Below are 17,069 nucleotides of genomic sequence, written 5' to 3' on the forward strand. Positions count from 1 at the left end.
AAATGTAAATTACATGATACCCTATGTATAAATATATCTACCCATCTGCCTATCTACCTACAATATACCAATTTTATTTAATCTGTATATCTCTGTAGACTTAGTTCTATTAATCTACTGTGTAATAACAGTCATAAATATGTTGTTTTTTTCTATTTATACACATATAATGAGTACAGATGACTTGTTAGCCAGCATCTAAGTTACCTCCAGTTTGAAATGCTGATTTAACCAAGTTAGCCAACCACTTATTTTGATTATAGACAGCGTGTTTTGCATCTGTTCATTATTACTCAATCCTCTTCTTAACATCTCAAAAATATATTTAGAGGCTATGCAAATTCTATAAATATTAGTGAAGATTAATGTTAAAAAGGTGGTTGACGAATGTTCTCAGGAATTTGATACTGACCATACATATTACCTATATATATAAATTTAATTGTCTGAAAATACATTAAAAATCATAGTTCATTTTAGGCTTAATACTAGGAATCAAAGAAAGTATGTAAGAAGAAAGAAGCTAAGAAAAGGTTGAAAGAATATTACATTCCAAATGGCTAATCTTCTCTCCTTTGTTCACCTATAGAGTTTAATCAATGTTTTCCTGAAACTTTCTGCCAAGGCTTGGCAGTAAGCATATCCATCTCTGAATACAGGGTAAATGTATTATGGGAATGACTTAGCAGAAAAGAACACCTGCCCCCTTTTATATATGAATATCAAAACTGCAGATTGCAACTTCAACAACTCACTTTTTCCCATCTCTTTCAAAGAAGGGAATTTAAGTTATCTTTTTAAACACTGACTGGCACATTCACTGATACTCCTAAAGCATATTTTCCTTACCTAGACTGTCTGGGGAGGAAACAAGGCTATACTATCAAAGTTTCTAAATTTGAGCAATTTATCTAAATTTCACAACAGAAAACATCTTCTACAAAAAAAAAATACTATTGGAAAGAGTTGATCATAATACTCAACTTCAAAATGACACAGTCTAACATTTCTAACAACAAGAAAACTGCAAGTTGGATATGCAAAACAGACAGAAAGTGCACTGGAGTATAATTATGAACGAAGCCTTTGTTCATATAAACAGAAGGCATTCTTCGGGGATGCATAAAAAGGTGTTTATCCATAAAAGTTTATTTTCCATTCAGTGCTTCAGTTTCCTGTGAAGTTATCCAGTCGACAAGAAACTTTAAGATTAGTCTCTATAACTACAATTGTTACTTCTTCCATAAACAGATAAGCACAAAGGAGAGGAAAAACAGATGTATTGTTAGTTCGAACTTCTACGATGTGTACTTTTATTTTTGGAATACCCATACATACAATTATCTGTATCTTTCCTGAGCTTGGTATTATGATTAGAAGAAAATATTCAGTCTTGGATATATCAACAAGAAAATCAAATGTTTAACAGACATACATAATGCTAATGTTTTGCCATCTAATATGCAATAAAACTTGGAATCATATAAATATAAAATGACTTATAAGAGATTTGGGGCCTCTATTTAGAAATATCAAAAATGGCAAATCTTAATCACTTGGGTAATAGAGAAAGAACAACTGAATTTTGCTAGAAAAGTAAATAAGCGAAAAGTAAATAAGGATGATACAAACAACATATAATATTTTTCCTGTTCTTATTATTAAACTGAAATAAGTAGGTTTTGAAGAAAACAAATAACTCTTCTAAGGCCATATAAGTGATGAGTAGCAAAGCTAGGGTTTTTAAAGTGTGGTTAACATCACAAAAACTGCTGCTCTTAATTCTTTTTTATTTTCTGCCTTACACTGTTAGTTAATTGGGACTACATAACATTCCTTCTTTCAACACAAGGTTACAAAAGTGAGGTACCTTTTCAGAGCCAGGACTTTGTAACACTGTATTAAACACCCAGAGAACCATCAATATTCTTTAAAAGATGGTTTTGGTATCATAAACCCCACTGAAATGAGTATATTATAAAGCCCTTCTATCTACTTACTTACTAAGCACTTTACTTGGCACTTGCCCTGCCTCAGATAAGAGTCTAAGAATCTTATAAAAACAAGTTAATCGATTCACAATAACTCTGAGATTGGTACTAGACAAGGAGTCTGAGCCATGAAGAAGTTAACTGTCTTGCTTAAGGTCAATTCGATAGCTAACGAGAAGGGAAGCCAGGATTTGAAACTGGGAAGACCGGGTTCAGGTATAACACTATGTTGCCTTTGGAAACTTTCACATTCAATGGCCACATTCACAATCTCCAACTCTTTTCTAGGCCTGCTAAACTTCAAGGCTCATTTAAATGAAACCCCAAATTTACATACATAAATGGATACTGTGGTAATGCCTAGTACTTCACTGTTTCAGTTTGTCAGCTTAGCACTACAAGCTGACTGTTTTTGTTTAGCTTTTTACATGTCATCAGAACATTCTGCCATCAGGTGGTGCCTTTTAAGGACTCATCACCTGAATGGAGAACGTTTCTTTTCGTATGATTCATTGACAGACTCACAGACATTTTACTCATTTTTACCTTTAAAGCAAATACATGTAAAATCATGATTATATTAAAATAGCTAAATAAGTATAATGAACTATTAAAATATCACAAATCTAACTCTCATTTGTAGTTAGGTAAAATCATTTTTAACTCATATTTTTCCCTCTTGGAATTATTTTTTTAAAGTCACAAAGCTTGTAAAACTCTCCACTCAATGAACCTAATTAATTGAAATAAAAAATGATCCCTGTGTTTTACTTATCACTTGAGGAAACAAAACGAGAAATCTATCAAATAGTTTGTCCCTCACCTTTCTAAGCTGCACTTTTAACAACAAGCAGCAGCAGCAGCAGCAACAACTAACACATCTAAAGCATTAAGAGTATGTCACATGCTGCTCAGAGGACTTTGTGTATTCAAGCTCACTTAAGCTTTGTAATAACTCTATGAGGCAGATACTATTATCATCTCCCATTTTAAGGGTAGAAAACTGAAGCACAATTTCTAAGGCTTTGCTATCGTTACTACAGGAACTAGTAAGTGATGCAGCTGGGATTTGCTCCTGGGCAGTTGGCTCCATAGGCTACGTTCTCTCATCACTATACTGCCTTGTCTCTGGGGCTATGAAATTTATGTACTAGGGATTCCTGGAGCTTCATGGTGTTTTTATTTTGTGCAAACTGCCAGGGATGGTAGGAAAGCAGGAGAAAGAAGCCACTGAGTGATCACCAAATCTTTCTTGAATGATCCAACTATTCATTTATTTATGAATTCAATATCTCAATAAATACATATTTTGAATCTGTACTCTGTTCCAGATAAAAGTAGAAAGTAAAAGATAGGAGGCATGAATACACAGAGACTAAACTTTATCAATTTTTAAAAAAACATAAGTTTGTTGCTGTTTTCTGATAAGAAAGGAGTACAAATGGGGCACATTTTATTTGAGAAACACATTGCTAATGATCTCATATAATTTAAAACTCTCTTAATTCAATGCAAATATCAATAAAGGTTGATGGCTATTTTTGCTTATTTTCTAAAGAGATATCTTTTTGTAGAAATAGCATAAACAAAATTTATGACTCCCTTGGGCCTTAACTTTGACTTCATGCTTTTCTATATGCACTTTTTAATACAGGAGCTTGAAATAATTTCTAATTTTTAGAATAAATTGAAAATGTATTATCCTTTTATATTGCTAACTTTCAAATCACACAATTTAATTTCACATTAAACTCAAACTCACCACACATAAAACATTAAGAGAGGGAGATAAACTGTTTCCATGTCTGCATTAATTCCTATATCTTTAAAAATCTGTAGAGAACTTTATCAAACTGTAAACAAATGCACAATTTCAAATTAGTTTATGGAGTTTAAGTCCTCTAAATAATTAACAATAGCAAAAGCAAAACTACTAACCATGCCTGAGTTTGGCAGAAAGTTTAAACAATCTGATATGGTACTGAAATTGACTCAATGACAGAGAAGCTATAAAATTTATGAAGAGGCATGAGTCACCTGCCTCCCTGTCACCTTTCTTTCATTTGTATAATGGCTGATGGTTTTGGTGCCACCATCTGTACAAGGTGGGAAAATATGATGATGGGGTCATCCAAGTGCATGCATTCAAGTCTAAGCACTTTCTCATCAAACTTTCTTATAACTGTTCTCCTCTGATTAGCACTTCTACAAATATATTTCTCTTCAAGTCCTGGGGCTTGCTTGGTCTCTGTAAAGGCAGAGTTGAGTCCAAAGCTATAGCATGGCATCTAGAGTGAGCAGGCAGGAACCAGTGGGCTTTCAGAATATTCAGGAATGTGCATCCTTGTATTTAAGATCCAAGAATAGATGAAGTCACAATATCAAAGTGATTATGATCTCCAAATGCTATTTAAACTTCAGAGTCTCAGATTAAATACACTCCACAGTAAGAACATCATGACATTCTTGACTTTGAATCAAGGAGACATCATAGATTTTATGAGATGCTTGAAGGTAGGGACTATATTTTATTATTGTGTCCAGCCTTAATTACTAAATCTATCACCTTATAAGCAGTAGACATCCATATTCTAATCCTAATTGAAAAAAAAAAAACAAAACCTAGTAATATAATGGAAATCTAACCACTCTTGTTTAAAACCCACATTCTTATGTTTAATTAGAAAGTTTTCTCTGAATGGTAGTTTGTTTGCCAACTAACTATTCAAGGAAATCTTATTAGAGAAGTTTATGACTTTTAACTTGAAAGGTCTTAAATAAGAGTGTCTAGCTCAATAATAGCTTATTATGTCAATAAAATTTAATTTGTTAGAAAAGGTGGCATATGCTGTTTATCATCCAGAGGCCAGAGGCCAGAGGCTCAATTATCAGCAAAGAAATATAATGTGGCTGCCACTGTGGGAAAACCACAGGTTTCAATGGCAGTCACTTGTAGATTTTAATCCCACCTTCACATCCTGCTAGCTATATGACCTATTAATCATTCTAAGCATCTGCTTCCAATGTAGATTTATGATAATAATACTTACTTCACAGAATTGTTATAAAGGGCCTGGCACACAGTAGGTGCTCAGTAAAGGTTAGTTCACTTTACCTTAGATGTCGCTATTGGAAATGTGCTAGTGACATCTAGTGGAAATTCCTGCCAACCTCAAGAAGGCCACCCTGGAAAACTCTCAAGAGATTTCTAACAAGTCATGCATTCATTCCACCTGCAAATGTTTATTAAATATCTCCTCTGTTCTAGGCTCTTAAATCAAGTTCTGAGGATTGCAAAGATGTAAAAGACACAACACCTGCCCTAGAAAAGCTCTGGCTTTAGCCAACCAGACAAATGTTGGCCAATAACTGTAAGAAATGTAATTATTTCTACAATAGCAGTAAGAAAAAGTCCAAATATGCTACAGCATGGGTAACTCAATTGCCAAAGGAGATGCTGGGTCTTAAAGAATGACTACAATTCCCTCACTATAGTTTAACTGAAGAAGAAATTTGGAGATTTCTAAAATGGTAATAAATTAAAGCCTATTTGCTGAAGTCTTGGTTGATATACTAAGGACATAATCTTTGTGTCACAGGAAGACAGTAACACTCTTTAGTTTAGAAGTCTCATAATTATACTCAGGCAACACTGTGGAGGAGGGACTGGAGATGGGAGAGAACAGAAGTTGTAGAACCTGTTAAAAAGTTATGATACATTTTTTCCTTATTAGGTAATGAAGATCCAAATGCATTCAGTGGAAAAGGGATAGATAGGAGGAGAGGTAATTGAGATAGATCTGAAGTAGAGTGGAGACTGTATACTGTCTGTGATGACAGGGAACATAGGGAGCAAGAAGTAAGGTTGATTCTAAGTTTTCTGGAATGAGTGACTGTTAAGAAGTAATCTCATTAAATAAAACAGAAAAGAGATTGGCGTGTGGGGGAGGGAAGAACATGGTGATTATGAATTGTCTGTACATATCTTCAAAACTTAGAGAACATTTAAGTAGAAATGTCCAATAAGTTAATAAACACATAGATCTGGAAGGAGATCTGGATGCAGAGAAGATTAGGAACATCAGCATGTAGCCAACGTTCCAGCCACCAGAGTGGCTAAGATTATGGAGGAAAAAATGTGTCAAATGGTGAAGAGAGAGGATCAGGACCTGAGGCAACACCACAATGTAATTAATGGACCCTAAATCAGAACAGGACTCACCCTTAATTTGTACAGAACAATCCCTCAGTGAGTTATAAACATAGACTTAGACCACAAAATGGCTTTGGAAATAGGTTGGTAATGGGAATATCTCAGCTAACCAGAACATAACTTTAAAAAACACACTTAAATGGAATTTAAGGTTTAGAAGCAAAGCTATAAAGTTCTTTCCCCACAGTCCCATGAAATAAATTGTATTTGAATTTTCCTCTCATAACTGAAAACTATGGTTTATGTTTTGAGTGTATTCCTTCGTAAGTCAGAGGGGAAATTTTATTTGACTGCCTATAAAATGCACAACTTTTCTACTTATTCCATTAAATTTGGCCAGCTGGTTTTCTTCCCATTTTTTGTTTTACTGTCTTTTTCTTTTTTTTCTCGCTTCCTCTCTCCTGATACAGGTATTTCTTGCTTCAGTGATTTTCTGGGAAAAGAGCCCAGTTGGTTTAATTTCTTTTTATTACAGACTACCTCATGAGTTTAGGATATTAACTGTATATCTGCAGTGTTGTCAGGTTGAAAAGGGAAGAGTTATTCATGATATTTTTTCAGCTAAATACCTAAAAATGTATGACCTCCTAAAGACATATATAATTTCGATTTTATTTTTAAAATTCAAATTCTTACCTCCTTTTTTCATCTCTTATCACGTTTCTAGAAATTATTAAAAAGTACTTGTTCTGTGAATTAGTTTTATTGCCACATGACTAATATTTTCTATATGCAAATGTTCAGTCTTTTGGCCCTCAGATTCATGTATCATTTTAAAGAGCATCTTTCCTTAATTATCACAGATCAGTTTAAATACCATTTAACTATATCAATTCCAAGTCTATACACTGAATTTACACACACTGTTTAACTTTGGGCAATCAGTTAACCCTCTCCATACCTGGATCAGCCTTTATCTTTCCAAAAGGGAAGGACAGTTTAGGGTGGTCTTATGAGAGGAACATGAAAGTGCCTGAAGACCTTGCATAATTTAATCATAACAAAGGGTAATGGGTAATGCAACTAGCTTAATTAGCCCCAACATACAAGTTTAAAATTCACTCAGACAGATCACGAGCTTTGACATGAACTTGGCAAATTTAAAAAAAGATTCAACTATATTATACTTTTTTCCCACAATTAAGGCTTTATAAATATTTTTCTCAGCATTTCAGATTTTTTAACTCCAATTCACCTGAAATTTGAAAAACCATTATCAGCAGCTATCTCTTTAAGTGGGCTATAATGAGAATATATTCAACTACATATGCTTATTAACTTGAGTATTTCATTATAAATGACACAAAAATATATTAATTAAACATATGAAAGGCAAAAGGGATGAATGTTCTGTACTGATCCTAAGAAGGAGTAAGATTCAACTCTATGGACATTTGTTGGGTGCTTACTATATATCAGGAACTATTCTAGCTTTTATGGCTGTAAACAGAATAAGACCCTGTTCTCCAGGAACTCAGTCTAAGTGACAGACTGGTGGAGACACAAACAAACAGATTCACAATACAAATGATAAACATAACAACATGATAGAACCAAGCCTCAAGTCCTATTTTTGCAAGTAGGGATCCCTGGGGAATTCTTCCTTGACTAGGCAACACTCAGTCTGAGGTGTGTTGCTGAGTAAGTGGCTTGACACTCACAGTAGAATATCCACAGTCTTTATTAATTTAAGGTAACAGTAATAACAAACAGTAACAGTATTTAAATCTTTCATATTAGGTATTTTTATTGGCACCTGACATTGAGATCATTATTTTTCATATGCAATCTCATTTTCCCTATTCATAACAATCCTATCAGATAAGGTACAGCTACGGATTTTAACTTTAAAATGAAGAGACTGAGGTACAGATAGGATATGCAAGTTGCTCAACATCACATTGCTGAGCAAAGGGCAGAACTGGTATTGAAAGCTCTAAAATATGTGCTCTCTAAAAATCCTGCTGTACTAGCTACACTGCCTCTTAGTATATAGGCATTTCTCATTTAAGGGGAATTTGATGAATTTCTGTGCCATAGATGTCTCTGTATGCAAAGCGTAATATAAAATTCTTACAAATTACTTTATGATCCTATTGAAGTCATTGGCTCCAATAATGCCTAAATCATTTGCAGTTTTCTTTGACCTCAAATTGTCTGAGTGCTACACAAAAACACCTATGAATCACTCCATTCTCAAGAAATGAATCCTCAAGTTAACATATTCTCCAGGCATCACTTTATTGTTCTTTTAAATTTCTTTCACTTGCCAAGTTCTTAAATATGCTTTTCACGTTCATTTTTTTGTTGCCAACTCTCAAACTATTTTCAACATGGCTATCACCTCTCTTATCCATCAAAAGTCACTAAGATTAGTAGAATCTTCTTCAGCACAAAATTGGAAGATAATTTGCTTTCCCTGATGCTTTTGACCTCTGTACACTTTTGACATTTTTGCACAAGGTACGACTTACTCTCAATCTTCTTTGTGACCTTCACTTCCAGAAGGTAAACTAGAGCTAATATATTATTAAACGTAACTTGTTAGAGGGGAAAGCAACATCTTTGATAGACTATAACTGGAAGCAAGAAAGGGACAAAGAACTATTTCTTCAGCTTGGTAAAAGGTGGTCAACAAGTTGTTTACTGGATGCACAGGATGTTAGAATTGATGCCACATGTTTCAACAAATGTGTTTAATTTCTAAAGTTCCAGACTTCTAGACTATTAGGTAAACCTACTTTTTAATTGACTTTTATATAACCAAGCATAGGACAACACCATGATTTGGTTTGACAATGGCAGCAGTTGTAAATAGGAGGAGGAGTTAAAATTGCTAAATATCATTAACTTACTCATTTTGAATTTAACATTTTTGAGCACTTATAAATAAGAAGACAAACTCAAATAAGCCTTATATTTCCTCTCAACTATTTTATGGGATATTCATCTAGATCCTATTTGTGATCATCTACCCCCGATGCCACGAAGAAATGGACAAGCAAGTGAATTGTGAACTTTCCATACAGGATATTGTCTGATCTCACTCCTTTTAGCCTACAAAAGTACAGGCCTTGCTAATGTTCAGGAGTCACATATCATCAATGATTTGGTTTTAAAAATCCAAAGACTGGATACACATCCGATCAGTAAACCTAGACAGAGAACTGTTTTAATTTACCATATTGCCAACATTTATCTCCCTTCATAAGTTATGTTATTTTTAATCAGTGAAAGATAAGACCCCCCTACTCTACTCCAGATGTAACAGATTTGGAGGAGAAAGGTAATTGAGAAGCTAATTTTGCAAAAATGATTAGGACCTAATTAAGAGGTGTGAGCCTAGGAAAACTGCACAAACTGCTTATGACAGATAAATGTTGTATTTTCCTAACTCAACCTCTATTGATTAAAAAATAATAAAAGAAAGTGAAAATGGTAGCCCAATCTTCATTCCAGAAGTTACTAACAGTATTTCTTCCCTAACCACAACTGTCTCAAGGTAAACAGCCAGATCAGGAGAAACCTCTTTCAGAGAACCAATGGTAAACTAAAAAGATGAGTTTAATGATGCTTGTATCATCTGAACACCATAAAAGGAAAGAAAAGAGAAAAAAAACTTTTTTCTTATCATATTTCTTATTCCTAAAGTATATTTATTTGAACCATAGGGATGAGTGAGGAGAAAACAGACCACCCTGTCTATAATCAGAAGTGACGGTCCGACTATGAAGTAGACAGCTGAGACCATCATTTGTGGGTGGTCATCAGGGACAAAGGATATGTTAAAAAAAAAAAAAAAAAGGTAGAGAAGCTACATGGCTTACAGAGAGAAGAACGTTACAGAATTAGAGAACAGAGATTTCTCTCCTTATTAGTCATGGTATAATGTTGAAGTTTTATCCTGGAGTCGTATTTCCTAGTTTTGAGTCCTGACTTCAGCCACATATTAATTATAAGACTTGGACAAGTTATTTAAACTCTTTTTGATTTTGCTTTTTCTCCTCTGAAATGGGAATGATAATAGCGGCTATTTCAAAAGTTTGCTGTGATAAGTGAATATATGTAAAATTCTTACAGCAATGATAAGCATTTAGCAAGTGTTAATTAAAAATTTTTATTGTGAAAAGACTGGATCCTATTTTGTCTAGGGTTTCAGAGTGAAATATATCCTACAACAGATCTATGATTCCTTATCCAAAATTCTTTGGGTCAAATATATCTGGTAATTTGAAAGCAGCCTGATTTTAAAATAGTAATACAGAGCATATACCATATCTTTTGAATATTCCCATCTTTTAATTACCCAATCAAATTTGAAAACTCTTATCCTAGATGAAAACACCTGTTCTTATTACTTAGAACACTGTTATTGGTCTGTTTGCATGACTCTCCAACGTGAGTCATTAACAAAAGGGTCTAAGTCCAAGCACTCCTGAGTTCAGAAGACCTTGTTAGGCTGATTCCCTTTAGACAAACTGTACCTTGAGTATTGTTCCAAAATTCTATAAAGATTGGCCTCAGTCTTATCTTTGTTGATTCCAATTAGTTTCATTTCGCTTGAAGTTATTAGAGGGTCTGTTAAGCCCCTCATTTGTTTAACGTCAGGTTTTTAAGACAGGAGGTTGCTCAAGCAGTATTTTCATGTGGTCTTCTCCATTTGTTTGGCCTTCTAGGTCAAATTCCTGACTATTTTATATTTTAATTCATGTGCTTATATCTCTAATTGGCTTAATTCCATTCCAAACAATATGAAATTGCAGAGTTCATTTTGGGGAATATAACTGTCAGATTGCTTTTTGACAGAATTCACTAGGGTTCAAATTATTGTTTAAACCTGCTGTAAATATTCTTTTCTGTGGCTCTTGGTATACATGTGTGTGTAATGAGTTTCCCACATCGAAGGCTTCTTTTGTTCTTCCATAGTGTTGGTTTCATGTCTGTCCAAAGCAGGCTCCCTCTCACTTCTCTACTTTTGCTCACTCTTTTCTTCTGCTTCCCTTGGGAAAAATCGTTCTGTGACTGTGTACATACTCCAAGAATATCTGATCTAGATAATCAAACATTTCCAAAAGAAAGATTTTAAAAAGTGAAAAATATGCACTTCTTTTGGATTTTGTTTTCCTTATTTGAAATGTCACTAAGAATATGTTCTTTCTTACTGAAGTAGATCTGATAAGCTTAGTTTTGCTTAACCAACAGGTTTCTTTTAGAGAGTTTCTTGGAATGTCAGTAGTCTACAAGCATAGAGGAGATCTTCAAAATCCAACCTGAAGATCACCCAGAAAATATGGAGGATGTGAAAAATAGCTTATAAAATCCGTAGGCCTTAGGCATTACTTTCTGTAAACTGTACTTTTTCACTTCTGTAAGTGAAAAGGTAAATAAAAGTTTTTTTCATCTGTAATATGAAATATGGGACTATGAATTTTTGAGATTCAATGATAGATTTCAAGTATATTTTGCATATTGTCCTATCTGGAATGTGTCCTCTTAGAAACAATATAGAATATAAAATCCTTTAAGAGTCAGGCTAGGCTTTGGTTATCACTGATGACACTCAAATTGTCTCGGACAGGAGGAAAGAATAAAGGAAGGACAAGTAATATGAAAAATAGTAGTAGTAATAATAATAGGAAATAATAATTGTGACCACTTATTGAGTGCTCCCTACGTGGCAGGCACTGCTCAAAGAGCTTTACAATTATTAACTCATTTTATCCTTTCAATAACCTTTTGAAATGGGAATAATTATTACAGTCTTGTAAAGTGTAATTCATTCACTTAATATTGATTTATAAGCACAAAGATCTTTGAGTTCCTTTACTGTCTGTCAATTCCAAGAAATGAAAAAAGTAGGGATATTTTATTTTTTTTTTTACTGAGTCCTTAAAAATCTCTTGATCTCAGAATTGAACTGTAAATCAGGTACATCTTAGTGGCAAACCATAGCCACTGAAGCATTGAATAATTCTAGTTATAAACGAAGAGTTATCTTTGTCTCAGCTTTTATATCTCAAAGAAGAATGTCATATTAGCCAATATATATTTCTCCCCCAAATTGTGTCATCACTGAGGTTATAAAAGAATTTCTTATTCTATAGAACTCTGTATCAACTGAGAATGGGATAGCTAAATTTGGACAAAAATGGAAACAGTCTATTCTGAATGTTGAACAATAAATGAAACATGCAAATGGAAGTAGTTTTGCAGAAAAAGCACTAAAGATAATTGGTAATCATAATTTGTTTCTTAGTGAAGATTTTTTAATTGATTCACAAAGCTATAAAAGAAATATAGCTATCTTCTGTAATTTTGAATGATATAAAATATTAGATTTTAAGAAAACAATGTTACTTCAACACATTTTGTTAACTCATATTTCCAAGAACAGCACCCTTTCTTCAATTTTAGTTGTATTCTTACAACTCATATTTTTCTTATTTTCTCTCTTTGGAAAACAGTTCTCTCCAGTTGTCTGCTGGATCCGGGAGAAATAACAGGGAGTTTTCATAACTTAAGCAATACCCTAGGTCTAAAATAATCTGCATAATACTAATTCAGTTATAAATGGACAGAGAAATCAATGGTGATTTTTATTTTGTTCCACTTACAATAATGCCTGTGCTAATATTCCAGGTAGACAAGTTATTCTGAAATACAGAGTATCATCAATTTCATCCTTTGAATTTTCTTCCTTTTAGGGCTCAACTTTTCAAACAACTTTCAACTTCAAGTAGAAATATGTAATTTGTCATGGGATAAACAATGAAAAGTCTATCCAATCATACTAGCAAAGGCATAAAATCTATTTGTCAGAACCAAATAATCACTTTCTCTAGGAATATTATGTGCTCAAGTGACACTTTACATAAATAGAAAATCTTCAATTATTATTTTAAATGATTAAAACATATAAAGTAGGCTTGGGGAAATAGGATTTAACTAAACATTTTATTTTCAATCTACCTTTTACAAGTATCTCTTTATTAATTATGTTTTTTAAGTATTAGAAGCTCATAATAAGCTATAATTTCCTATTTATTGTTTCTGGCAAAGAAGATTGGAAACACTGTAGTCCAACAAAGTAAGACAGTGAAGCATTCTAGATCACAGAACAGACAGGCTGTAAGGCATGCCCATGATTTTCTTGAGAATGACACATTTGAAAATCCACTATTTCAATAATTTGAAATGTCCACTCTTTCCTAACCATATGTCTATCAGAATCTATTTATTTGTCCTTGCAATTCCCCAGCAAAATTAGGATTTTAAAAGTATCATTGGCATGGTCAAATATAATCAATTGAAAATTTTCCAAACTACAACCATGGACTTTTCTAGTAAAGTAATGAATATGTCTATAATGATTTTTGGTCATATTTCAAAGGAATGCTTCCAGAAATTATTAAAAATATTCATTTTCTCTCAGAAGTTTAAGAAATATTTTTGATATGTCTTATAAGGATATAAAATTATTTATTTAAAGTGTTCAAGTGTACCAGTATTAATCTTATCTTCAGATTTGAAGGTGAAGAAGGCAGCATGATCTCTACTTACTTTGTTCATCATTTTGGGAGCTCTGAGCTCTGTAAATTATGTAAAAGTGACTCCTGATCATTACACACCTGCATATCATTTCCATCCCATCAGTGGTTCTGTAATCTCTGACTTCCACCAGCACAGTCACAAGCCAAAAGTTCTAATCACCATTGTCTCTCACCTGAGCTAGCTACATTCAGTATAATTTCTGAAATTAAATGTTGAATCCTGATTTAGATATCTAATCATAATAATTAGTTTTCTTCACCCATGATAAAAAGTCCTGTATCAAGTGTGTTCATATTGGTGATATCAGATATCCAGAATATGGATGGTCGAGTATTTTGGAGGTAGGGTAGAAATAAAGACATCTTGCCATTGAGAATTTATGTGTACACAAACACACATGTACACACATACACAAGTACACATGCACACACAGCTGAATCTTTAATAAGTTAACAAAGACTATACTTTGGAAAATATAATACTATTTAAAATAACAAAAGTATACAATGTTTTAAGAAAAATGATAGAACCTGGTTTTATCCACATTTAACAATAAAAGCACTGCATAGAACAAAAATTCCTTAAGAAAAGGAATATAATCATTTATCTATGTGTCATACCCAGTGAAATTTCACTGAGGTTTTTCTATGAGTTACAAGGTTCCACTAGAGGCAGGAAGTTCACTTACAATCAGATAGGAATACAGTTATATAATCACAGTTTACACAGTATTTCACTGATCTCCCTTTTTAAACAACCTTGTTATTATCTATTAAGATCAGCACTCTCAATCTATATGCACAGTAAGCATGTGTAAATATACAAAAAAATGTAACTGGGTTTTTTTAAATACAACTAATACCTATTTTCAAATATTTCACAATACAAGCAATTTAGGAGCTGTTTACCTCTATTTTCTTCAGAAAAGTAATTTATATTTTAATCACTTCTTAATTTATATTTTTATACAGCATGCAGTGTTCAAACCTGGCCTTCCTGTCTAGCAATTAGCTTTTTAATAATACTTACCACTTAGCTAAATAGCATATTACTGCCTGCTTCAATTTTCCATGCATACTCTAACCATTGTCATTATCTCAAATAGGTAAATAGAACATTTTAAACGACACATCTTAAATTTTCTTATAAATATTTGGTAACAGGCCCTTAGTATCACATCCATCAATACCTACTGGGAACATCTGTCATTTGAACTAAGACAAATTAATTCATCTGAAAAAGTAATCATTGTCATTAAGTCTTCATCAATCACAATAGCATTAGGATGAAAAATTCTAAGAGAACATTTTTTAAGAGTTTTCAAAATCCACACATTTCAATTTAATGTAATCAGAAGTAAATTATACACCTTTGTAGTGCACAGAAGGAACACAACAAATAGAAATCAGAAAGATTTCTGTCACATTTCATAAGCAAGAGAGATTAGGAAGCTCTTATTAAGTAATTATACTCTTGTTTACAGATCACTTACCACTGAGACTCGACAGAATAGTATTCACAACACATTTCACCTGTCTGGCACCTCACTGAAGTTTCTTACCATAGAATATATTAAACTTTATAATCATGAAGAAAATTAAGGTGAGTGTTAGGCTGGCTAGAAGTGTGCCCAAGTAACGCAGTGTTGCCCAGATACGAAGTGAAGTGGTTGTTTTGAATTTTAATAGTCGATTTTCACTTTCTATTCCTGGATTGGGGGTTCTCAAGTGCAGTCCTTACTGGATTGTCATTAATTTGACCATCTTACCTCCTTCACAATTATTCCATTAACCTCAGGAAGAAGGTCCAAATCAAGGTTGTCCCCTCTATGTAAATGTATATATAAAACTGTAGGTCATTAAAAATTTGCACCCATAGTGCACTTGTAATAAAAATAAAAGCAGAGCAAAGGAAAAATATAAGCAATAAAATTTAATAGCAACTCTTTTTAATAAAAACCAGTCATTAGGCTTTTAAAAACACCATGAAAAACTACAGAATCTTAATTTAAAAAACGAATTTTGCCACCATTTAGCAATGCCACTTCAGAGGTACACAGACTTAACGTTTCCCTTCTTTGGACACACAATTGCTCTTGGATTAGGATACAGCAGTGAGAAGCTGAGTGATACGATCCAAACTGCAAGTCCTCAAAAGCAAAGAATCAGGAGAAACAAATTGTGGCAGTTCTGCCTGGGTGTGAACTTCCACTTAGGAGGTGATGAGTTAGGTTCTTTCTCTACGTAGATCCATTCTGGTCCATCTAAGTGAAAGTAGTTACTCTCACAAACCTATAAATGGCTCTGAGGTCTTCCTTACATGCTCCATATTTTTTTCCCACTCAGCCTAAACTGATGACCATGTCCTTTCTACCTTGCTCTCCTACAGCATGAAAAATATCTTAAGATTTACCTATATTTCACCTTTTCCAGCTCTTTTGCCAATGTAAGCCTACTACTATGTGTCCCTCAAAAGGAATAGATATGTTCAGATGGAAAACAGCAAATAAATGGAAAAAGACCCTAAATGACAAATTGATTAGGAACTAAAATGTCAAATACTAAATACACACAACTGGAAATTAAAAGAGCAAGGAAAGAAGGGGCAGATACTATACAGTTAATTAAGAAGAAATATGTTTTTACAGAAAGAAGCTACAGATAGGGAGGAGGGTAAGATTTACCATCTTATTTTATAAGACAAAGTATTGCACTTTAGCTGAAAAATTATTATATAAATATCACCAAAATTAAAATTACCTTTTGAGCAACAAGAAAATACTGTTTTACTGAATTAAATATTCCACCATCTCCCTACACCCAACAACCAGAGTCATTAACATTTACACATTTAGCCTGGAAAGAATTTTAACCAAGGTGAGGTTAAGTCTGCACATTAGAATAAGAAAATAATAATATGCATCATGTATACAATACAGTATTATGTTTGGTGCTTTTGAAAGTCTGCCTTCTTGAAAAAACATTCAGGATAGACAATAATTAAAGAAAGTTTTAGAATCACTAGTCTTACCTTCACACCACCTAATAACGTATGCCCACCTCCACCTCGTCGCATATGACAGTAGCTTCAGACAGGATAGAATGCCAGATGCCATAAAATGTTCCATTGTTAGAATTATGCTAATTTCTCAGTAAATTATTTTAAAATATTGCATGTTGTATTTGCTTAAAAAGGAAATGTCCACTCTAGAGCACCCAACTATTATAAAATCCATTGTAACAAAAACAACTCTTGCCTAACAATAGACATGATATTTTCTTCAGTTTCAGAGAAGCAAGCACAAACATGGGTAA

The 17,069-nt window shown here is 33.3% G+C and overlaps 1 protein-coding gene across 8 annotated transcripts in view; it reads right to left on the reverse strand.

Moving 5' to 3' along the window:
- Window positions 1-17,069, reverse strand: part of CCSER1 (coiled-coil serine rich protein 1) — a 1,108,361-nt gene that overhangs the window by 341,437 nt on the left and 749,855 nt on the right. The gene's annotated exons all lie outside the window — the stretch shown is intronic.

The sequence above is a fragment of the Camelus bactrianus genome, chromosome 2, assembly GCF_048773025.1.
Source record: "Camelus bactrianus isolate YW-2024 breed Bactrian camel chromosome 2, ASM4877302v1, whole genome shotgun sequence".
Lineage (NCBI taxonomy): Eukaryota > Metazoa > Chordata > Mammalia > Artiodactyla > Camelidae > Camelus > Camelus bactrianus.